This window comes from Myxocyprinus asiaticus, chromosome 35, assembly GCF_019703515.2.
Source record: "Myxocyprinus asiaticus isolate MX2 ecotype Aquarium Trade chromosome 35, UBuf_Myxa_2, whole genome shotgun sequence".
NCBI classification, from domain to species: Eukaryota; Metazoa; Chordata; class Actinopteri; order Cypriniformes; family Catostomidae; genus Myxocyprinus; species Myxocyprinus asiaticus.
This window is the reverse complement of record NC_059378.1, coordinates 21,242,157-21,266,703: the sequence shown is the minus strand read 5'-3', so window position 1 is coordinate 21,266,703 and position 24,547 is coordinate 21,242,157.

Here is a 24,547-nt window from a genome sequence, read left to right as displayed (position 1 = left end):
CGATCGGATTTTGGAAACAGCTGAGACCGAAGAGAAGTAAACAGCTGCTTATATACTCTGGCTGTTAACTGAAAGATTAGATGGGCTCGCTCCTCCCGAACTTACCTTTAGGGTCTTCATTTCATTTGACTAGTGCGATCGCTCCGTACCGTGCCCAGATATGGTACGCTGAACCGTGCCTTGGCCTGCTTGAAGAGGTGGGCTCGGGCATGTTTCAGTTGGCTCAGGCATGGTACACATCTAGTGTGATCGCTAACCGTGACCGAGCAACTCGAAACATGACGTCAATGATGTGACTGGGCTCACTTGGGATCACTTTGGTCTATGGCATAGGTGCAGTGTTTACTGGAAATTTGGGCAGACGAGAGTATAGAGGAACAACTGGATACAACACACAAGAACACACAAGAACTACAAGATATTTGATAAAATTCACGACTAACTTCGTGCTCGTGGATACCAAAGAACCATTAAGCAATGACGCCACAAGCTGAAAAAACTGCGGGTTCAGTATCTGAAGGTGCGGAATGCACGAAAATGATAAATTCCAGTGGTACGATGCTGTTGACAATTAGGCATGTGAGATGCCATGTGTCACCGCACCCCAAACGACTCAAAATAAGTCACAAAGTAACATTACAAAGATGGACTCCATTTCTTCCTGTTTTCTTCAAAACAAAAGTTGCATTGTATTGACGTAAGCATGCTCAGGCCCGAAACGTTATTTGCAATGTGAGTGAGTGCAATCATGCTTGGGCACGGTACAAGGCAACCGGGCCTAGTGTGAATGTGCTTAATGTTATTTATTTGTGTTTCATTCTTAATTATGCTTTTATAATAAATTACAATATAAATTGTTACGATCCCTCGTCTAGGGGGGTGAGGGAGTAACAATGTAGAAAGAAATTCCAGCCAACCGCCAGACCAAGAAATGCAACAAACGAAAGATATGGTAAATTGTTATTTATTATTAGGCAAGTAATATTTTAAAGTTAAGATCAGCAATAGTTCTTTTAGCTTCAGGGTAACCAAAGGTCCAAAACAACAAACAAAAACCCACTTAGAAAAGTAGATAAAATACACAACCTAACAAATGAAAAGAAAATACCTGTACATACCAATTAATCTAACTACACTGACAATAAACAAAGTCAAAATAATATTCAAAAGAAAGGACAGGTTACCCCTACAGGTTGCTGCATTAAACTAATAGTGTAAAACAAGTTAACATAAGAAAATAACACAACTATATCGCTGTGGCTTTTGTTAATCTGACAGTTGGTCTGGGAGCATGGAGATATGTGACCATCCCGAAGTCACACACCACCTTGCAGAGAGCAGCTCTCCTGATTATAAGCCAGCCACGTCAATTAGTCCTCCAACCACAATCACCGAGGGGTGGAGCTATTCAATCCCTCAATCACTGAATCACTGAAAAAAAGAAACACATTAGAAAGATAACAAATAAAACATAACATGGATCGTAACACCCTCAGGGCCAAGAATCAATGTAAAGTGATTCATCAAACTGAACGAGAAAATATTTTCTCTTCCCTTCTTATACCTAATTTCAATGTAAAATTCCTGAATCATCAATGCCCATCGCATAATTCATTGATTGGAATAACATATTTTTGACAGGAAAATTAACGGTTTGTGGTCAGTATAAACTACCACAGGTACTGAACTAGAGCCCACATACACCTCAAAGTGCTGAAGGGACAGCAACAATGCTAGAGCTTCCCTCTCAATGGTACTATAATGCAGCTGATGTTTCAAAAACTTCTTTGAGAAGTAGTAAATCGGATGATCGATACCATCAGCGTCTTCTTGCAATAGAACACCACCAGCTCCAGTAGCACTGGCATCAACAGCGATCTTGAAGGGCAAAGATAAATCTGGCGCAGAAAGTACAGGGGTGTTACACAAAAGGGTCTTACAGAATCAAAAGCAGTTTGGCATACTTTGGACCACACAAAATCACAATATTTGCCAAGCAAATTAGTTAAGGGCAAAACAACATCGGAAAAATTCCTGCAAAAAGCACGGTAGTAACCAACCATACCTAGGAAACATGTTAACTCTCATTTAGACTGAGGCACGGGAAAATCAAAAATGGCTTGCACTTTGATAGACACAGGACGAACCTGACCTTGGCCCAGCCGTTTTCCCAGATAAGTCACGGTAGCTTTGCCAAACTCGCATTTAACAAGATTGAGTGTCAGAGAAGCACGTTGAAACCGATCAAACGCATAATATAGTGTTTTCAAATGTTCACTCCACACAGATGAATAAATCACAATATCATCCAAATATACCTCACAGCTAGAAATACCAGACAGCACCGTGTTCATCAGGCATTGGAAGGTAGCTGGGGAAGGTAGCTGGGGCGTCCGAAGGCCATTACCGTATATTCCAGGAAGTTGTTAGAAGTAACAAAAGCCGAAATCTCCACGGCACGAGGTGTAAGAGGCACCTGCCAGTAACCTTTTAGCATATCGAACCAACCTTATCCACACAATCCTCCATGCTTTTTCCTTCATTAGTATTCTGTTTTAAACCATCTACACTGGGTTACACCCTCCCCTCTTTACTCTATGCACGTCCCTGTGCATCCAACTAAAAGGCTGTTCTGTTATTGGCTTGGGCTGGTCTGTGAAACTATTCTCATCAATGGAGTCAGTTACAGCTGAACTACGGCTCTGGAATAAGGACTGTACTATGGAGACCAATGGGTTGGCCAACTCAGGGTAAGTTAATGTTCTTGGTTTTTCTCTTGGTCTTGTAGATCTTCTCAACAGATTACTTTCATTTCCGCACTGTTTCCTCTTGATTTCTCTTTCACAGGTTTCTTCTGCAGTTAGGAGTACACTTATACATTGATTCCTCGACTGTGATTTCAGTTAAGTTCTCTTCAGCGACAGGTTCTACAACTACAGGATCTTCAGCAAGTAAGTAGTCTTGATTGGGTTCATTTTCAGTTTCAGGAAACTCTGACTTGGTAAGCATTCTGACTGAGAATTTTCTGGAGCCTGATCAGGTACTGTATCAACTGGGGTGTGCTCCACAGTATCCTCTAGTACAGAGCAGTGTGAAGTAGGATGACCTTGAGGGTCTTTCACAGTTTCATACACTCTTGTGAATCTGGTAGTAGACAAAGTTGGAGGGTCTTGGTACAGTAGCTCTGTTTAATAATAATCATCATCAGAATTGACAGTTGGCTCCTCTTGTTCTTTATTTTCAGGGATTTTATGAGTTGGTGGACATTTTCAGGATTTGGGCCAGTAGTTACCTCGTCTCTTAATGGTAAGATCCCGCATGGTAGTAACAGTTCCCTATCTGTCACTCACTCGACGTTGGTGTCGATGTAGTGACACTAGGGGTCACTCTTGGGAGCCCGAGACACCTCTGGTCTTTGATAAAAGGCCAATGAAAATTGGCGAGTGGTATTTGCATGCCACTCCCCCGAACATACGGGTATAAAAGGAGCTGGTATGCAACCACTCATTCAGATTTTCTCTTCGGAGCCGAACGGTCATGCTCATTGAGCTGAATACTACTGTTCATTCACCTGCTGGATCTGACGGCGCATTTCAGCGGCTTCTCCCTCCTCTGCACTGGTGCACTGCAGAGAACGCCCCTGGGCGCTTCGGCAGAAAAACTAGAGAGTATATTTTCTGAAAGAGCATTTTTCCCCTCTAAAAGAGTATATATTTCTCTAAAAGAGCGCACACACGGAACGTCTTTTTAAAGACGCGTCTTTTTAAAGATGCTTTTCCGATTGTGTGTTATTCCTGGTTGTGCTCGTTATCTCTCGCCTTCTAACGGTCACGATCACTGTCTTTCGTGTCTGGGCACTGCTCACGCGGAGACAGCGTTCGTGGATAGTCACATTCTCATTGCGAGAATGTGTCCATGGCAACGTTGCGGTCGCGGCTCGCCTTCGTAAGGAAGCGAGCCACCCCAGAGGCTCCCGCCTCGGTCCTTTTACCCACGGGTTTGAGGCCAGCGCGGCTAGCGCTGGGGGCGATTTGGGGACCCCAATGGGACCGCCTCCGCCGGGTATCCCCCCGCGGACCTCCCATTCCCCAGCACGCTCGTCTGCCCCGATCGGGCTTCCAGGTGAGTCCGCCGGCTCGTCTCACGGCGAGTTCGACCTCTTATTCGGAGCCCGCGAAAGTGATGAGCTCTCGAGCGCAGCATCGGAGAGCGGGCTCGTCCAGTCGGAAGCCTCGGCTGGGCTCCTCCCTTCGGGGTCGATCGCCCAGTCACAGGCTGACGCGGAGATGACGACATGCTTTCCCGGACAGCCGCGAGCGTCGGTTAGAGTGGATTTCACCGCTCTTCCCTGAACCCTCGCGGCTCTGTGATTGGTTCCTGGGCTCGCAGCGCCGCTCAAAGCCACGCCCCGCCCCGTTCCTTTCTTCCCGGAAGTGCATGAAGAGCTGACAAGATCGCGGGAGGCACCTTTTACTGCCCGGTCCCGATCTTTTCAGCTTCCCCGCTCTCACTACCCTCGATGGTGGGGCGGCCAATGGTTATTCGGCAATCCCCCGGTGGATAAAGGCGCTCGCGGTGCACCTATGCCCGCCTATCTCCGAGCGACGGAGGTCACGACGCGGTCTCCCGGGCGGACGATGGCCACACTAGTGGTCCAGGAGCGCCACCTTTGGCTCAACCTGGTCGAGATGGGTGAGGCCGACAGGACACGATTCCTTGCTGCCCCCATTTTCCAGGCGGGCCTATTCGGCGACACTGTCGAGGACTTTGCCCAGCAGTTCTCGATGGTAGAGCAGTAGATGGATGCTAGCCGGCTTGTCCTGCCCCGGCGTGGCTCAAGATCCCCCCATCTACTCATCGCCGAGGGCGTCCCCCTGCGGTGACTGCACCGGCTCCGCCGCAGCCCGCCCCTCCGGCCCGGCCCCGGCGTGGAGCCCACCGCAGGAAGCCGACGCCACCCGTCTCACAGCCGGCACCGAAGAACCCACGGAGGTCTTCGAAGCGCCCCTGAGACGGGCGACCCAGGGACAAAGAAACCCGCTGCTCTGGAGCTGGTAAGCAGATCTTCTTTTTGTTACCTTTTGCATTTAATTGCGCTGCATGCCCAAGTGGCTGCAGTACTCAAGAGCTCCGCATGAGTGGTTTCCTTGTTCCCTGGGTCACATATTCGGTGTGTACGGCTGGCATCACGACCACCGTCCACCACTCCATTTGGCAGGTTGGCGCTCCAGCGGCGGTCTCCCGCCCTGAGCGCCCAGCTGTGGCACAAATCCGCCCCCGATGTGACAGTCTCCACGGGTCATGAGGACAGGCCTCTTCCTCCCCAGTCCCAGGCTGTTCCGGGGGTGGTCACAAGGAGCCAGGTAAGTGCTTCGATGTCCTCGGACTCAGCACGGCCACGATGTGGTGTGGCACCTCAAGCTCCGCCCCGCCGCGAGGCCCCACCCGCCGGTACATCCGATGACGTTGTCCCTTTGGTCCCCCTTGCGCGGAACTCGGGTGCATGGCTTGCGCTTTCCAGTCCGTCGCGAGGGCTGGTCCGGACCGTCCGACTCGGCTGCACGATTCACTTTGCTGGGCATCCGCCCAGGTCCAGCGGTGTCCACTTCACCTTGGTGAAAGATAGAAACGCTGCTACCTTGCGCGGAGATCGCTACCCTCCTACGGAAGGACACGATAGAACCTGTCCCTCCAGCCGAGATGAAGAGGGGGTTTTACAGCCCCTACTTCATTGTACCGAAAAAAGGCGGTGGGTTGCGGCCAATCTTGGACCTGCGAGTACTGAACCGGGCCTTACACAGACTCCCGTTCAAGATGCTGACGCAAAGACGCATTCTAGCGAGCGTCCGGCATCAAGATTGGTTCGCGGCGGTAGACCCGAAGGATGCGTACTTTCACGTCTCGATCCTTCCTCGACACAGACCCTTCCTGCGGTTTGCGTTCGAGGGTCAGGCGTATCGGTACAAGTCCTCCCTTTCGGCCTGTCCCTGTCTCCTCGTGTCTTTACGAAGATCGCAGAGGCTTCCCTTGCCCCGTTAAGGGAGGTGGGCATTCGCATTCTCAACTATCTCGACGACTGGCTAATCCTAGCTCACTCTCGAGACGTGTTATGCGCACACAGGGACCTGGTGCTCTCACACCTCAGCCGACTAGGGCTTCGGGTCAGCTGGGAAAAGAGCAAGCTCCTCCCGGTTCAGAGCATCTCTTTTCTCGGTTTGGAGTTGGACTCAGTCTCCTTGACGGCGCACCTTACGAACAAGCGCGCCCAGTCGGTGCTGGCCTGTTTGAAGGCGTTCAAACAGAAAACAGCGGTTCCACTGAAACATTTTCAGAGGCTCCTGGGGCATATGGCGTCCTCGGCGGTGGCCACCCCGCTCGGGTTGATGCATATGAGGCCGCTTCAGCACTGGCTCCAGACTCGAGTCCCGAGACGGGCATGGCGCCACGGGACACACCGCGTGGCCATTACGTCGGTCTGTCACCGTCTTTTCAGCCCTTGGACCAACCTCTCGTTTCCACGAGCAGGTGTTCCGCTAGAACTGGTCTCCAGGCGCGTCGTGGTCAGGACAGACGCCTCCAAAATGGGCTGGGGCGCTGTTGGCAACGGGCACGCAGCTGCCGGCCTCTAGACGGGTCCGCAGCTGCGTTGGCACATCAACTGCCTCGAGTTACTGGCAATTCTGCTCGCCCTGCGGAGGTTCCGGCCGTTGATCCAGGGCAAGCACGTGCTAGTTCGGACAGACAGCACGGCAGCGGTAGCATATGTCAACCGCCAAGGCGGTCTGCGCTCCCGCTGTATGTCATAACTCGCCCGCCGTCTCCTCCAACGGAGTTAGCAGCACCAAGTCGCTGCAAGCCACTCACATCCCAGGCAACCTCAACACTTCGGCGGACGCGCCGTAACAACAGGTTACCCTCAAGGGAGAGTGGAGACTCCACCTTCAGGTGGTCCAGCTGATTTGGAGTCGATTCAGTCAGGCACAGGTGCACCTGTTCGCCTCCCAAGAATCCTACCACTGCCCGCTCTGGTACGCCCTCACCGAGGCCTTCCTCGGCATAGATGCGCTGGCACACAGCTGGTCCCCTGGCATTCGCAAATATGCGTTTTCCCCAGTGAGCCTGCTCGCACAGACCCTGTGCAAGGCACGACTCTACTGGAGTTACTCCATACCTGCAGTGGTAGACACATTCACTCAGGCTAGGGCTCCCTCTACGAGGCGCCTGTATGCCTTTAAGTGGCGTCTGTTCGCTAAGTGTTGTTCTTCCCATCAGGAAGACCCCCAGAGGTGCGCAGTCAGATCAGTGCTTTCCTTCCTGCAAGAGAGGTTGGAAGGAAGGCTGTCCCCTTCCACCTTGAAGGTGTACGTTGCTGCCATAGCAGCACACCACGACGCAGTTGACGGTGAGTCCTTAGGGAAGCATGATCTGATCATCAGGTTCCTAAGAGGCGCCAGGAGGTTGAATCCCTCCAGGCCACGCCCTGTTCCCTCATCGGACCTCTGTAGTTTTTCAGGGTCTACAGAGAGCCCCCTTTGAGTTTTGCAGTCAGCCGGGCTTAAGGCACTCTCCTTGAAGACTGCCCTCCTGACTGCGCTCACTTCCATCAAGAGGGTAGGTGACCTGCAAGCGTTCTCTGTCAGTGAAACGTGCCTGGAGTTCGGTCCGGGCTATTCTCACGTGATCCTGAGACCCCCGACCGGGCTATGTGCCCAAGGTTCCCACCACTCCTTTTAGAGACCAGGTGGTGAACCTGCAAGCGCTGCCCCAGGAGGAGGCAGACCCAGCCCTGGTGTTGCTGTGTCCGGTGTGCGCTTTGCGCATCTATTTGGATCGCACGCAAAGCTTTAGACTCTCTGAGCAGCTCTTTGTCTGCTTCGGTGCACAGCGGAAAGGAAGCGCTGTCTCCAAGCAGAGGATCGCCCACTGGCTCATTGACGCCATAAATATGGCATGTCTCGCCCAAAACATGCCGCCCCCGGTAGGGCTACGAGCCCATTCTACTCGTGGTGTAGCGGCTTCTTGGGCCCTGGCCAGAGGTGCCTCTCTAACAGACATTTCAGAGCAGCGGGCTGGGCAACACCCAACACCTTTGCAAGGTTCTACAACCTCCGGGTGGAACCGGTTTCGTCCCAGGTAGTGGCATGCAACACAAGCGGATAAGCCCGGGATAGCCGGCCGGGTGTATCGCTTGCACATAGCGCCTTCCACCTCCTTTTGAGCTGAAGACGTGCGCTGTTAATTCCCAGTAGTGTTCACAAAGGTTGTTCCCTGGTTGACTTCCTCCGAGCCCTGTGGCAGTCGAGTTTTCGGAGAGACTCGCTGCCGGCCCAGTACACGCGCTAAGAGCCCGGTTCTGGGGTAGGTGCTCCGCATGTGGCGGTTCCCTGTAAGGCTAACCCCATGCGATCTATATCTTCCGCTAGTTCGTTTCCCTACTGGCAAACTGCGTCTTCCTTGGGCAGAGCCCCTCAGTCTCCATGTTGTAGTAACTCCTCCCCCATTGGGCAGGATCTACCTTGAAGGCTCTCCACATGGTTGGAAAGACCATGTGATGTATTCTTCCACTTAAATATCCCCCTCTCTTGGGGCCAGGTGTGGTCTCCGCGGTGTCCTCCCCTTGGGAGGGACACCCCCCGACTAGACCTGGCGGCCCAGTCGGATAATCCCCCTTCTTTTTTAGGGAGTGGAAAAAGAGAAGGGGAAAGAGGCCATGACTGGGTTAAGCCTGTCTCTATCTCTGGGTAGTCGACTTGTCCCCAAAAAGGGCCGTTCGACACTCATAACTGTGTTGGGGGAGGTTACGTGTCGACCTGGTGTGCTGGCTATGAGGCACACAGCAAGTCTGCCCACCACACACCGCCAGTTCACGTAACACAGTTCAGCCTTGTGGCGTTTTGTATAGGGACCCCTAGTGTCACTACATCGACACCTACGTCGAGTGAGTGACAGATAGGGAACGTCATGGTTACTGGTGTAACCTCCGTTCCCTGATGGAGGGAACGAGACGTTGGTTCCTCCTGCCACAACGCTGAACTACCCGCTGAAATGGCCGGACCTTATATCGGCTCCTCAGCGTAAAACCTGAATGAGTGGTTGCATACCAGCTCCTTTTATACCCGTATGTTCGGGGGAGTGGCATGCAAATACCACTCGCCAATTTTCATTGGCCTTTTATCAAAGACCAGAGGTGTCTCGGGCTCCCAAGAGTGACCCCTAGTGTCACTACATCGACACCAACGTCTCGTTCCCTCCATCAGGGACCATGACGGTCCCTGTGTAACATTCTCAAGGGGCCATCTTTATTCTCTGGCCTTACAGTATACACAGAGAGATCGACTGCTCTGCTTACAACAATATGTACCAGTGATTCCCATTTGTCAACCAAGTCGTGCTTACCCCTCAAGCTCACATTCCTGACTAGTACACAATCTCCTATGTTTAAGGTAGATTCTGACGCGTTTGTCAAAGCAAGTGTTGTTCCTTTCTCCAGCTTTGACAGCATTCTTCGTAGCCAAATCATAACTCTCTTGCAATCGGGCCTTTAATTTTCAACATACTGTGAATATGACTTTAGTTTCTCTCTGTATAAAGGAACATTGAACACTAGATCAAAGGCCATTTTGGTTGTCTCCCAAACATGAATTCATATGGAGTAACTCCAGTAGAGTCGTGTCTCGTGCAATTTTAAGCATGGACAAGAGGCCTCACAAATTCATGCCAATGGGCCTTGTCACAGTCTTTCAGAATGCCAAGCATACTGAGAAGTGTGCGATTGAATCGTTCGACTGGATTTCCTCTGGGATGATAGGGGTTGTTCTGATCTTATGGATTCCCATCAGTTCACAGAGTTCCTTAATTGTCTTTTATTCAAAATCCGGCCACTTGTCACTATGCATTTTCTCAGGAATACCATAGTGAACTACAACATTTTCCCAGGGGACTTTGGCTACAGTACAGGCCTTCTGGTTGGGAGTTGGAATAGCAACCACATACTTGGTGAAGAAATCAGTGTTGACTAGAATGTCCTTGGTGTTGCTTGTATCTGGCTCAATCGACAAGAAGTCCATGCATACTAAATCTAATGGTCGAGCAGATCTAATGTTAACTAATGGGGAGGCTCTATCAGGTAAGGTCTTACGGCATATACATCAAGAACATATCTTAATTTTCTTCTCTATGTCTGAAGCCATTCTAGGTCAATAGAACCTCAACCTCACAAGGTCAAGTGTGCGCTCTATGCCTAGGTGACCCATTGAATCATGCAAGTTCTCCATGACCATGCTCCTCAAAGATTCTGGAAGAACTAATTGGTACTGTGTAATTTCTCTTTCTTGACTTCTTCGATAGAGTATTCCATTCAGTAATTCTAGTTTTTTTCCATTCTCGCATTAACAAGGATAATTCAAGAAGTTCCATCCTCGGTGAAGGAGGCGATGTCTCACCGGTTTCAAGCCGAAGAATGATTTCACAAACTGAAATCATCTGACTCCTGGATTACACCTGCGTCGAGTAGCTTCTGTAAGTGCTTATGGACAGCATCGAAATCATGTGGGTGTTTGGGATGAGCTCTATGCTGGAAAGGGGTCTCATCTTGTAGCTTAATGCAATGGTATTGGTGAATCACCAAAATCAAACTTGAGTGTTTTGGAAGGCTCAGGCTGTTTGCTTTTGGTAGCAGCAGGTTCATTAGAAATCATACTCTGTAAAGAATACAGCTCTGCAATGATGCTTTTTTCAGGAATGACAATGTCATGGTCTGTCTCATTTTTTAGGATTACAGGAGCTTTCTGTGAAGCCCTGGCAGGAAGTGTGACTAGAAAGGCAGTGCACAGGAGACCACCAGGCAAGAACGACATGGAGGGGGATCTGTTAAGACACATTTATCTGTTTGTCATTCTCAAACACTGACAGAACCTTCAAGGGCAACTTTGACCAGGAGGAACCACTTCAGGCTTTTTGCTAGGCAGCCACACAAATTCGATGTTAGTGTTAACTTTTTGCTTGGATCAGTTTTGAAGAATTTTCAAGATAGCTTTGAAGCCATATGGAAAGGTCTGGTGAACATCAGTGGACTGGGTTTTGGAGTATTTTTCATAGCCTAAATCAAGAGTGTTTGTGCCTATTAGCACTGGAGACTAAGAACTGCCACAGTTATATGAGATAACTAAGGCAAGTGTGGAAAGCTTGACATTTGTTCCAAGGAAGGCTTTTGGAAATGTAATGTTGACTTCAGTGTAGCCAAGATAAGGAACAAGTAGATTGTCAAGAGGACTAATTTTCAAATGTGAAAGTTTCTGCTTGTAGTATGGCCGAGAAACCATTGTCACTTGCGAGCCTGTGTCTAAAAGACAATTACACTTTTTGCCTGCAACATAGACTTCAGCAGTACGCTTACGCCCAATGGCAATGTATTTGAATGGGTGTTTGTCCAGAAACAATGTACATGCACTTCTTCCAATCATGCCTTTTGGTAAGGTAAAAGTTTGCTTCTTTGTATGAATGTGCCAATTAAGAACACTATGCTTCTTTGTCTTGAGACCATTAATACATTTCCCAGCCCCCGTTTGTCCCGTAACTGAGGCTGGTTTCATTTTTAAGGAACTGAATGGGATGATTTCATTTGAGCTTCCCATGAAAGCTGTTCCTCTCCTTTAGGAGTTTCCTCTTGGAGGCTACCAAGGAAGCGTTTAGGTCATTGTCACAGCTGAAGGCAATATGGCCATCCTCTCCATAGTGAACAATACCCAGGATTTGGCTTGTTCGTTTGGCTTTCAGAAAAACAGTGGGGAAGTTCAGCTGGGTTAATTTGCACTGACTGTGATTTGCAGGTTTGGATTTGGCTGTTTTTGCTGATTTAACAGTGGCAAGTTGACTCTGCAACTCTGCTACTTGCTTCTGCAAGTCATGAACCATATTCTCATGGGATATTTTGGTTTGCTCTTTGGTTTCCTTTAAGCTTTCAACTTACCTTGAAGCTCTTTGACTTGTTTTTTTAGTTCGGAGACAGTATTAGGCTGAATTTGGTCAGCATCATGTGAGGAGGCACACATGGAGTGAGTGGAAACATGTGGTTTGGATATTCCAAGATGCTTTCGCATAGAGAATTCTTTTGAACTTTGTTTGTCTTCAACTGTATGAAGCAGAAGTAAGAGCTCAGCAAATGGAGGAGGATTGTTTTTCCGTTGCTCAAGCTGAAATTCTGCAATAAGCGCATTGTCCCAGCAGCCTAAACAAAACTGCCTCAACAAGTGTCGATCAGCTTCACTAGAAGACACACCACCTCTTTTCGTGGCCATAGTCAGAGCTACCTGCATCCTGTAAATTATTTAAGAATTTTGTGAACAGTTCATCACCATCTACCATGCTAAAAGCTGAATCAAGGTGATCAAGGTAGGTTTGGGGCAAAGCATGGGGACCCAAAACCTAACAAGGACTGCTGCTAAAGGCTGTCAAGGATTTTTCTGGTTCTGACTAGATCTGCAATAAAGGGATCTTGTATAATGAGTTCAACACTAGTGCACCAAGCATCGTAATCTACTTCATTGCCAGGACAAGGAACTTTTCCGGAGAAAAATCTCAGTGTATATGAGTGTATATGAGAAGCAGCTTCTTCACTCCTCACTATATGCTCAACCACAACTCATACTTCTGGGGGAGTTACATCAGTCATTGTGATCATAGGTGCTGATTTTGTCATGGGGATCCCTTGAACTGAGCTGGTGTGGGATGGATCACCAGGTAAGGTTGGAGATGAGTCAGATAAAGCAATTTCATGTGATTTTGTGTCAGGTGAGCTCAACATGCTATCTTGGGTATAGGGCACTGATTCTCTGCATTTTGAAAGCTCCTCTTTTAAGAGTTCATCAAAGGATTTGCCACTGAGCTTGGCTATGCACTGCGATTTTCCCATGTAAGATTTGGTGGCACTGCTAAAGACTGTTGGGACACAGATGATAGACAGAGCTTTAATCTCAAATTTGAGGTTTGCTTTTTTGTGGGCTTTCAAAATTTTATGGCAACTGAGGACCTAATCTCTGCAGTGCAAATCCACTCTCAAATTCAATCATCCCATTTCTGTGATACAGGAAGGTGGGGCTATCTATGTGGATGATCCTACCAATACGCCCATATCTACTTGTTATCAGTTAAGTTATTGACTCTTTCTGTGTTATTGATCCCACTAACGATGACTGAGTCTTGTATTTTTACATTTTCAAGCTCAACAACTTCCATTTTTACTGTGAACTATCATTTTCTTGTTATCTGTTACTGTCCCCTTTTAACCTTATTATTTATCTGGTTTTTAAGCTGTTTATTTACTTACTGCTCCTGGGTGGCTCGCCAATGTGTAACAGCCATCTTCAGCACTAAAAGAGTTCAGCTTCAGGTAAGTATAATGTAAGTAGAACAGAGGGTGTTTGGGACTAGCACTCTGGGTTTATGGGAGCAGTAGTATAAACACTCAAATGAAACGGACACATAACTGTAAGTTGAATTTTCTGTTTTTATTTCTGTTGCATATTATTTATGTGTTTGATAATTAACTTTTATTCCACAGGCAGGGGAAAAACAAATGTATACAATGCACTTGCAAATGTATACAATTTTATTGAACAACAGTGCAGTCCTACCATTGGCTGTATGTAAAAATGAACTCTGTGGCTGTGAACTCATGTATTGCCTTTGATGTAGAGAAAACGCTGGTGAAAGTTTAGAGCAATTAATGTCTGTCTGATATTTCTTCTTTCCAGGCAAAGAAACAGTTCAAAGAATCCTCATGAAATATCGTCCTGCGAGTAGCTCACCATCTTTTATCAAGAGCAAATGGTAGTAGATTAGGTTACAACACCACAGCGAAACTCAACACACAATAACTCATACAAAACTAAATAACCATCAGAATTTTTCTTCAGACTGGTCTGTTTTTATCTTAGATCTCACTTTTTGCTTGATATTTTATCAGACGTTTTCTCTGCATCGCTTCTCTTCCCAATTACAGACTATGTGCACTGTCTCTTGATTAGTCAATACTAGAACTCTCTGCACAATTCTTAAAGGTGCAGAGATTAAATTTTCCATTAAATAAATTACATGCTTTTAATGTTTTCTCTATTTTAAGATCAATTATTTTATTTTAGGGTGATTAATGTTATTTACTTGGGTTTCATTCTTAATTATGGTTTTAAAATAAATTACTTAACTGTATTTCCTGTTGTAACATTGGTTCTTTGAGTGGAAGAGATGCAGGAGTAGATTAACTTTCAATCTTTTAATTGGAGACACAGGAGTGGACGAACATTATACAAAGAGTCAAACAAGAAATCATGCTGGAGTGGAACAATTCATAAATTAACTAAGCGACAATTTAACAAAGTAACAATACAAGAACTGACAAAGAATGGGCAAAACTAGAGGATATTTATACAAGGTGCTGATGACGAAATGGACAGGTGAGGAAGATTGGGAACAGATGGCAGCGATGAGGGCAGTGCATTATGGGAAGTGTAGTCCAGGGTAAAACTTCAAAATAAGAGTCCTAGGAACAGAACGGTGAATAACTGTGACATTTACCCACCCCTTTAAAGGGCGACTCCTGGCGCCCCAAAGATGGATGAGGGTAGGGTGATGCAGAAAGCGAGGAAGGATCCAAGGAAGACTAACAGTAGGCCTGGGGGACGGCTTCAGGGCTGGGAATAGATCCAGAGGCCTGGGAGGTGGCCGCAGGACAGGGACTGGGTCAGGAGGCCTGGGAGGCGGCCACAGAGCAGGGACTTGAGGTCTCGATGGCGGAGCTGGAGATGGGTCTGGAGAAGGAGCCACAGGAGGATGGAGGATTTGGGTCTCAAGGGGAAAAACTGGAGGAGCTGGCGGAGCTACAGGAGAATTGGGGTATTGAGACACAGGTAGAAGAGATCGTGGTGGAATGGGCAGAGCCGTAGGAGGGGGAGATCCAGGGCTTGAGGGCGGAGCAGTAGGACACACAGAGGGTGGAGCCTGGAGAGGGTAAACGGAGGCAGGCGGAGCCTAGAGAGGCTCGACTAAGGCAGGCGGAGCCATGGAAGGCAGAGCCATGGAAGACTCTGGGGGCGGAGCCGTGAGAGGCTCGAGGGACAAAGCATGGAAGGCGGAGAGTAGGAAGGTGGAGCCAAGGAGGGCGGAGCCGTGAAAGGCAGAGCCATGGGAGGCTCGAGGGGCAAAGCCATGGAAGGCAGAGTCATGGGAGGATCAAGGGAAGAGGTCATGGAGGGCTCGAGGGAGGAGGTCATGGAAGATTCGAGGAATGAGGCTGTGGAAGGAGTCTTGGGAGGATCGAGGGAAGATTATGTGGAAGGCTCGGGGCTAAGGGCCGTGGACAACTGGGAAGTGACTCTCATGGTAGAGAGTACAGGCAGAGACTGCGGATCAACATCTGCGGTCGTGAGCACGGGCAGTGACTGGAGAGAAGGTGTCTTTTTCCTTCTGCTCCTCTTCTGGCCAGCAGGTAGTGTGGTTACGGGGATGGTCGAGGCTACAGGCATTGGTTCTGGGATGGTCGAGGCTACAGGCATTGGCTCTGGCTCGTTAACCGTGGTAGGCATGGGCACTGGCTCGTTAACCGTGGCAGGCATGGGCACTGGCTGTGGCCTGGGGTTCCCGCCATAATTCACAGTGTAAGAGGAAGAAAAAAGGAGTGGAGTTACCTTAGTGACAGGGACCGTGGAGCATGGGTTTGTCTTGGAAGATGACAAGGGCGAGGTATGATGTATGGCTAAGGTGGTTTGCACGTATTCTGAAAAGGGAAGATTCTCCATTTGCGGAAGAGCAGTGGGATCATGAAAGTTCAAGCCCATTCAGTAGATGGCACGGAGGTAGGGGTCCGAGATAGAGGTGGAAGTGGCGAGTTGACAAAACTTGACAGTGTATTCCGAGAGAGGAAGATCTTGTTTGAATAAGTCCATAAACCGGTAAACTCCATGATTCAGGTGAAAGTGGTGGGTGCTCAGTCCATTTGTAGGTCAGTTCTTCTATAACATTGGTTCTTGGAGTGGAAGAGAGGAGATGCAGGAGTAGATTAACTTTCCATCTTTTAACTGGAGACACAGGAGTGAACAAACATCATACAAAGAGTCAAACAAGAAATCACGCTGGAGTGGAACATAATTCATAAACCAACTAAGCTACAATTTAACAACATAACAATACAAGAACTGACAAGGAATGGGTAAAACTAGAGGATATTTATACAACAAGGTGCTGATGACTAAACAGATGGCAGTGATGAGGGCAATGCATTATGGAAGTGTAGTCCAGGGTAAAACTTCAAAATAAGAGTCCTCGGAACAGAACGGTGAATAACTGTGACACCTGTGCTTTTTCCTTTATTAGGATTCTGTTTTAAACCAGTATCTACACTGGGTCACAATAAACGTTTAATGCTGGCTTGACAAAGCCCGGATGGATGGATGGGAACTCTCGAGACCAAAGACATGTTATAAGTCTTTCCTCACTTAGGTTGGCTTGCCTGTATCACAGAACAGATTAGTGTGGTCTATTCTAACAGGAAACTGAGAGTTCAGCAGTTTAAGAGAGAGAGCGGTGAGAGAGGGATTTAAGGAAAGAAATCTAAAGGAAACTGCATAAAAAAATTAGAGGGAGCGCTGTTAAAAAAAAACAACAAAAAAAAAAACAACTTGCTGAATGTTCTCCCAGCAAATGTAAAAAAAAAAAAAAAAAAAAAAACATCTCCAAAAAGTAGTTATATATTATTTTGTGTAACATGTTGCTAACAAAGATTATTTTGTTGAACTAAGGCTACAACCACATTAATCCAGATACATTTGAAAATGCCACTTTTGTTTTCGAAACACTCTCCATCCACACTGCCATTTTCAAATGTTTTCTGAAAGTTTCTCGTCCACATTGAAATGTATAAAAAATCTTTAATCCCCTTACTGCACATGCGAATAATCGCCATTCCATGTATGGCCTAAAATGCAATTGTCCTCCTGTTCCATGCATAGGTAATAGGTAATTGTTTTCAGATATCTCTGTTTCCCCCGTTTACATTACAGCGCAAAGATGGCTATTTCAAATGTATCCACTTTGGAGAGCGTTTTCGAAAAGCTCAATTTTCGCTGTCAAAAACATCATCTCAGGGTGGACGGAAGGCAAAAATTTAGAGAAAAAGATGTGTTTTAAAACAAAAACTTATTAGTGTGGATGTGGCCTTAGATACTCAAATGTTTGCTTCAGATTAAGCATTTGCACACATTTTATCAAGTATACTGGGCTTTTTAAATTACAGACAAAAAGAAATATGAAATACTTTGAATCAAAAAATGTGCTTGTGCTTGTTTATTTATTTATTTTCTAATTTTTTAACAGTAAGGTATGTTTTGACGAAAACTTAGTATGGTTAATATAAGAGCAGTGATGACATGGGGGAAGATCCCAAACCAAAACAAGATCAAAATCATACTGTAGAGCATCAAGAGGGAGGAAGAATTGAATGAGAAAGACAAAGATAAAGAGGGATGATAATGTGTTCCAGTGCTCTTGAAAATGCTTGTAATATGATATGGTCATTACAGGGTGGTCTCATTCAGACAGAGTGGGCCTCTCTTGCCTTTGTAAAAAATGAAGATAAGCGGTTGTGCAGAGGTCTGGTAGCCTCAAATAACTCAGAAAACACCGGCTGAAGCCTCTCGGGGTCGACACAGAGTGGGGAAAGATGGAATGAGTAGATTGGAAGAAATGAGGCAGAAAAATATTCATCACCCTCCATCAGCAGGTGTTGACAGGCAAAACGGAACAGAATTGCTGGTGTGAGGCTGTGAAAACACTGTGTACTGCAACCAGACTGCACTGTGTGTACTATAGCAGTGATTGTAAGCATACAGCAGGGGGTGCGCAAAAAGAATAGGATTTTGATATGTTGAACAGACAAAATGTATGGGTCAAAATTTTGATTTTTCCAATTAATTTCCGATCATCGTATGAACATCTTTTACTCAATGCAAAGTTAGGCATCGAGATCTTTTCACTGCATTCTATGAGTAAAAGTTTGGTTTGTGTAATGTCTGTGTCTCCTAAGATGAATTCCATTTAATCCATTTGTCACTGAATAATGTCTCTTTTAATACCCTTTCTGTTTGTATTTTAGACCACTATTCATTATTACTATTATTTAGACCACATCCTCTCTCTCTCTCTCTGTAAGTTTCACACTTTCCACACATTAGACAGCGTACAGAAATGCAGTGCATAGATAAGGAAGATTTAATCCACTTCACAGTGACAAATGTTTTAAAATTACAAATCATTGGTGTCAATATCAAGCAGTAATACATTACGAATAATATCCAGTAAGTACCTATGATGTACACAGGTACTCCATACAAGTAATGGCTCAAAACAGCTTAAACAAGTCTTACAAAAAAGGCAAAACAGAGTATGCATATTTCTATGGTTATACATATTTATACAATATGCCGTCCTTTTTTTTTTTTGTTTTTTTTATTAAATCAATCAAAACATATATAACCCTGAAATATAATTCAAACATTTACTAGAAAGGGGAATTGAAATTAACGAATTCTGGGTAAGAAATCTATATTTAGAAACTCTTTAGAAACATATCTAACTTTAGTTTTAGACTAACAGACTACAATTGGCAAAACATTAGTTTTAAGGAGTCAAGCCCTTGAAATTCATTTTGCATACTGACTACAGGTGCATCTCAATAAATTAGAATGTCGTGGAAAAGTTCATTTATTTCAGTATTTCAACTCAAATTGTGAAACTCGTGTATTAAATAAATTCAATGCACACAGACTGAAGTAGTTTAAGTCTTTGGTTCTTTTAATTGTGATGATTTTGGCTCACATTTAACAAAAACCCACCAATTCACTATCTCAAAAAATTAGAATACATCATAAGACCAATAAAAAAAAAACATTTTTAGTGAATTGTTGGCCTTCTGGAAAGTATGTTCATACACTGTGTATGTACTCAATACTTGGTAGGGGCTCCTTTTGCTTTAATTACTGCCTCAATTCGGCGTGGCATGGAGGTGATCAGTTTGTGGCACTGCTGAGGTGGTATGGAAGCCCAGGTTTCTTTGACAGTGGCCTTCAGCTCATCTGCATTTTTTGGTCTCTTGTTTCTCATTTTCCTCTTGACAATACCCCATAGATTCTCTATGGGGTTCAGGTCTGGTGAGTTTGCTGGCCAGTCAAGCACACCAACACCATGGTCATTTAACCAACTTTTGGTGCTTTTGGCAGTGTGGGCAGGTGCCAAATCCTGCTGGAAAATGAAATCAGCATCTTTAAAAAGCTGGTCAGCAGAAGGAAGCATGAAGTGCTCCAAAATTTCTTGGTAAACGGGTGCAGTGACTTTGGTTTTCAAAAAACACAATGGACCAACACCAGCAGATGACATTGCACCCCAAATCATCACAGACTGTGGAAACTTAACACTGGACTTCAAGCAACTTGGGCTATGAGCTTCTCCACCCTTCCTCCAGACTCTAGGGCCTTGGTTTCCAAATGAAATACAAAACTTGCTCTCATCTGAAAAGAGGACTTTGGACCACTGGGCAACAGTCCAGTTCTTCTTCTCCTTAGCCCAGGTAAGACGCCTCTGACGTTGTCTGTGGTTCAGGAGTGGCTTAACAAGAGGAATACGACAACTGTAGCCAAATTCCTTGACATGTCTGTGTCTTGATGCCTTGACCCCAGCCTCAGTCCATTCCTTGTGAAGTTCACCCAAATTCTTGAATCGATTTTGCTTGACAATCCTCATAAGGCTGCGGTTCTCTCGGTTGGTTGTGCATCTTTTTCTTTCACACTTTTTCCTTCCACTCAACTTTCTGTTAACATGCTTGGATACAGCACTCTGTGAACAGCCAGCTTCTTTGGCAATGAATGTTTGTGGCTTACCCTCCTTGTGAAGGGTGTCAATGATTGTCTTCTGGACAACTGTCAGATCAGCAGTCTTCCCCATGATTGTGTAGCCTAGTGAACCAAACTGAGAGACCATTTTGAAGACTCAGGAAACCTTTGTGTGGTGTTTTGAGTTGATTAGCTGATTGGCATGTCACCATATTCTAATTTTTTGAGATAGTGAATTGGTGGGTTTTTGTTAAATGTGAGCCAAAATCATCACAATTAAAAGAACCAAAGACTTAAACTACTTCAGTCTGTGTGCATTGAATTTATTTAATACACGAGTTTCACAATTTGAGTCGAATTACTGAAATAAATGAACTTTTCCACGACATTCTAATTTATTGAGATGCACCTGTATTACTAAGGCCAATGATACTAATGTTTAGATTTGCAAATGTACTTGAGTTTACAGAAATAGGACACTTTTTGTCTTATACAAAATCTAAATCCAATGTTGTTGTTGTCCTGAGTTTTTGTAAGTTGGTAAATTTTCACATCATGTCCATTCCCAAACCTCTTCCAAAGACTTTCTCAAAAATACACTGTCCAAAAGAAATAAACAAATGCAAAGTATGACTTCTGCAGCAAGCATTCACATGACTGAGAGGTAGCTTTCAACCCTTTATTCCTGTGTGAGGGGACAAGAATAGTCCAAATCCAATGTCTATGTTTAGGATAGCATAGCATACTTGTCTTTTTATTTCTGCAGTCTGTGCCATGTGTACTTTGTGTCAGACTTAGCATACTACCTTCATCATTATTACATCCAGTGTTGTCTAATGCATACTCTTTTACATGTTTTTTTTAAAGGATATCAACCGATATACAGTATAGTATAGCCTATATAGTACTGTTCAGTGTGCAGTAAACTAGTATTTATTCCAAACATAGCCAAACTCGCAAAAATTTATGATAAATGTGTCCTGCTGTCTCTACTCATTTTTATAGTAGGTTCCATGAAGCCATTCAGCAAAGGTAAAACCAACCAATTTTAAGCAACTGTGATTAAGACTTTTAGAGGTTTGGAATCAAGGAATCTTAAACTTGATTTTTTTTCCCTCCACTTTACATTTAACAATAGTATATGACCGTAAACATACTGTATATATATCTATATATATATCAGTGTATTTACAATAATCTTTTTACATATATATACATACACATACATCACCACACGATGCTGAAATACAGTACACACAGAGCAACATACTTATCGAGCAGTACTTACACTTTCAACCTTATAAAACATCATACGTTTTACTCCATAGAGAATGAGGAGGACTTTGAGACAGGGCGAATTTATCATGAAACACTTCACCCCGTAAATTAATATATACTGTTTCATTCTGACTGTATCAGCATATAAATGGACAGTAAGTCCTCTTTTTCACAGCCTTGCAACCACTGTATCACTTTAAAACAAGCTACAGCACACATGTGCCACCTGCCACAGAATACAATCATATTTGTGAAAACATTACAGTAAATCATTTGAAGGCTACCAAAGCAACAACTGATCAATTGAATTTGATTTATTCTTTGACCCATTAACCCATGACATCATGAACAATACATGAAGTCATGTGCAAGCAGCCCTGCCAGCATAATTACACATGACAGGGCAAAAATGTTCTGAACTATAAATTAGCTTTTTACTTTTTTTAAATTGCATTTCATCATTCTCCACCACACATCTAAAATAGATTTAGAGAACATATACCGATATGGAACAAAAAATAACCAATATTTGTTTTTAATAAAAAAAATATTAAAAGATTATATATATATATATATATATATATATATATATATATATATATATATATATATACACACACACACACACACAGTTGTGCTCAAAAGTTTGCATACCCTGGCTTTTATTTAAGGATAGTGATCATATGAAGCCATTTATTATCACATAGTTGTTTGGCTCCTTTTTAAATCATAATGGTAACAGAAATCACCCTTCTTGTTGTAACCACGTTTTCTGTTCTAATATTATTTGTGTCTCAGACTCTTGAGACCATACTGTGTCTTAAAGGGTTAGTTCACCCAACAAAGAAAATTACCTAATCATTTACTCACCCTCATGCCAACACAGGTGTGTATGACTTTCTTTCTTCATCAGAACAGATTTGAAGAAAAATATTTTGGCTCAGTTGGTCCTTAAAATGCAAATGGCTGGTGTTCAGACCTTTGAAGCTCCAAAAAAGAACAGATGGTCAACTTAAACGTTATCCATACTCCAGACTTCGCTGGTTAATGTCTTCTAAAGTGAAACGATAGGTTTTGGTGCGAAAAAGATCAATATTTAAATAATTTTTAATACAAATCATCGCTTCCAGTCAGCAACAGTGTGCGCATGTGACGTAACCACACTGGCATATTCACGCCAGAACAGACGCATGTGCGACACACCTGGAAGAGCAGCGCTGTTTACAACTGAGTAGGAGGAACGCTGTACAGAAGCTTTGTTGGTTTTGGTTTGAATCTGTATTTGTATCTGTTTGTTTACTCACAATGTTCCGTTTGTGTGAGAGAAAAAACGTGAGATTACGTCCGTAACATGCCGACGTGAATACGTCATGCGAGAGACCGAGTGAACTCCGCCCTCTAGTGAATGCGCATACTCCTGCTGACCAGAAGCAGTGATTTATAGTTTAAATTTTTATTTATTTTTTCGCACCAAAAGCAATCATTTCACTTTAGAAGACATTTATTTAACCAGTGGAGTCGTATGGATGACATTTATGCTGACTGGGATTTTTGGAGCTTCAAAAGGTCAGATCACCATCCACTTGCATTTTAAGGACCTCCTGAGATAAGATATTTTTCAGTTTTTTCTTCAAATGAGTTCTGCTGATGTCAGAAAGTAATACACATCTGGAATGGTATGAGGGTGAGTAAATGATGAGAGAATTTTCATTTTTGGGTGAACTATACCTTTAAATGGCGCACTACACTCAGCCATCTAGTGTATGAATTTTCAAAGTGTAGTATCATCCCAAATGGAACACTAATGTTTTTTTACTACACGGAAGCATTCGCTGTTTAATAGCTGATGGAAGTGACGTTTCAAACGCATGCAATGCGTTGCAGCTAGTCTTAGCGTGTTAGCCAAACTCGGTTCAACAGCATTCAGCTTACATTTGTAAGGTGTTGTTCCGCTACGTAGAGCTAGCCGTGTGTGCTAAAGGTGCGTCCCAAACCACACACTTCTGCACTATCATCTGTCATTTTGTAATGTAAGTAGTGCGAGTAGTATGTTAAAGGCCCCGATATACAGTACTTCTGGAGAAGTTCTGTTTACATTCTGTTATTGTAATTATGATGACACTGATACAACTGCAAAGATGGGTGTATAAAAGAGTAATAATGGGTAAAATACAGACAAAAGAATGATGATAAGAGAGACATATCTTACTTTGGGAAGATGTGTGAATGGCTTTCACTGCAGTGACACATGAGTGAATGGACACTTGAGAGTATTTGTGTAGATTTGATTCCTTTTGTAGACTACTTAAAAAAAAATTGCATGGCATGGTCTTGCACGCCGATGTGTTCACATTGAATACTGGCTGAAAAACGTAAACAAAGTAGTAGGTGGAGATTCAGGTCACACCTACCAAGTACATGGACCAATGGCAGCAAGGTGTTTAGCAGCCTGTTAGAAGTTTTCCTAAAAGTTTGCCCAGACCAGCTGTTCCAAACCACTGAAATGAACGCAAACATTTTTGGCCAGATTTTGTTCTAAATTACATCACACCCATTCGTTCTTCGATTTCGTATGAAGTATATCTGGGCCTTAACACTGAAAATGCAACAAAAAGAAGTGTACTATGAGTACCCAGATGATACACTTCTTCAACCGTCAAAGTGGAGTGTGGAATGTTGGACACTTCATGCACTCAGCGCTCGTAGCTTGCCGTACGTAGCGGAATGGGCAGAGTTACCTGGCCTTGATGCTGATCTGACAAAACAATTGTAAATAATGTACCTTACAAATGTAAGTTGAATGCTGTGTGAATATGCACGTTGTTTGAGATTCAAGCGTTGAACTGAGGTTGGCTAATGCGCTAAAGCTAGCGGCAACACATCGCATGCATTTGAAACATCACTTCCGTGTAGTAAAGAAAAGTTGGGACGATACTACACTTTGAAAATACATACACTACATTACTACACTACAGTGCAAAGCATATATTGTAAGTGCACAGTTAGTCATTTGGGACACAGCTCAAGTCTGCTTGTTAATAAAGAGTTTCACCGATGATTCTATCTGCATCATTATGCATTGTACAGAAGAACCTTACAGCAACCATTTTGGACTATGTGATGAATAGATGACACATTAAACTGCTTGTAAAAAAAATAATAATAAAAAAAAAATAATAATAAGTAGGACTGAGACTTACATAATTGTGTGCACTTTTTCAACATCAACAACTCCAAAGCACTTTTTTTGGTATCTTTAAACATCTTTAAAATGCAGTTAACGTGTGCCATGTTTTTGAATGTTAAAATATTATTAAGCCATTATATAATCCATTTTTGTAGGTTGATTTCTTCGAAAACTATAAACATTATGTCTCTGTAGTGTTATCAGGATA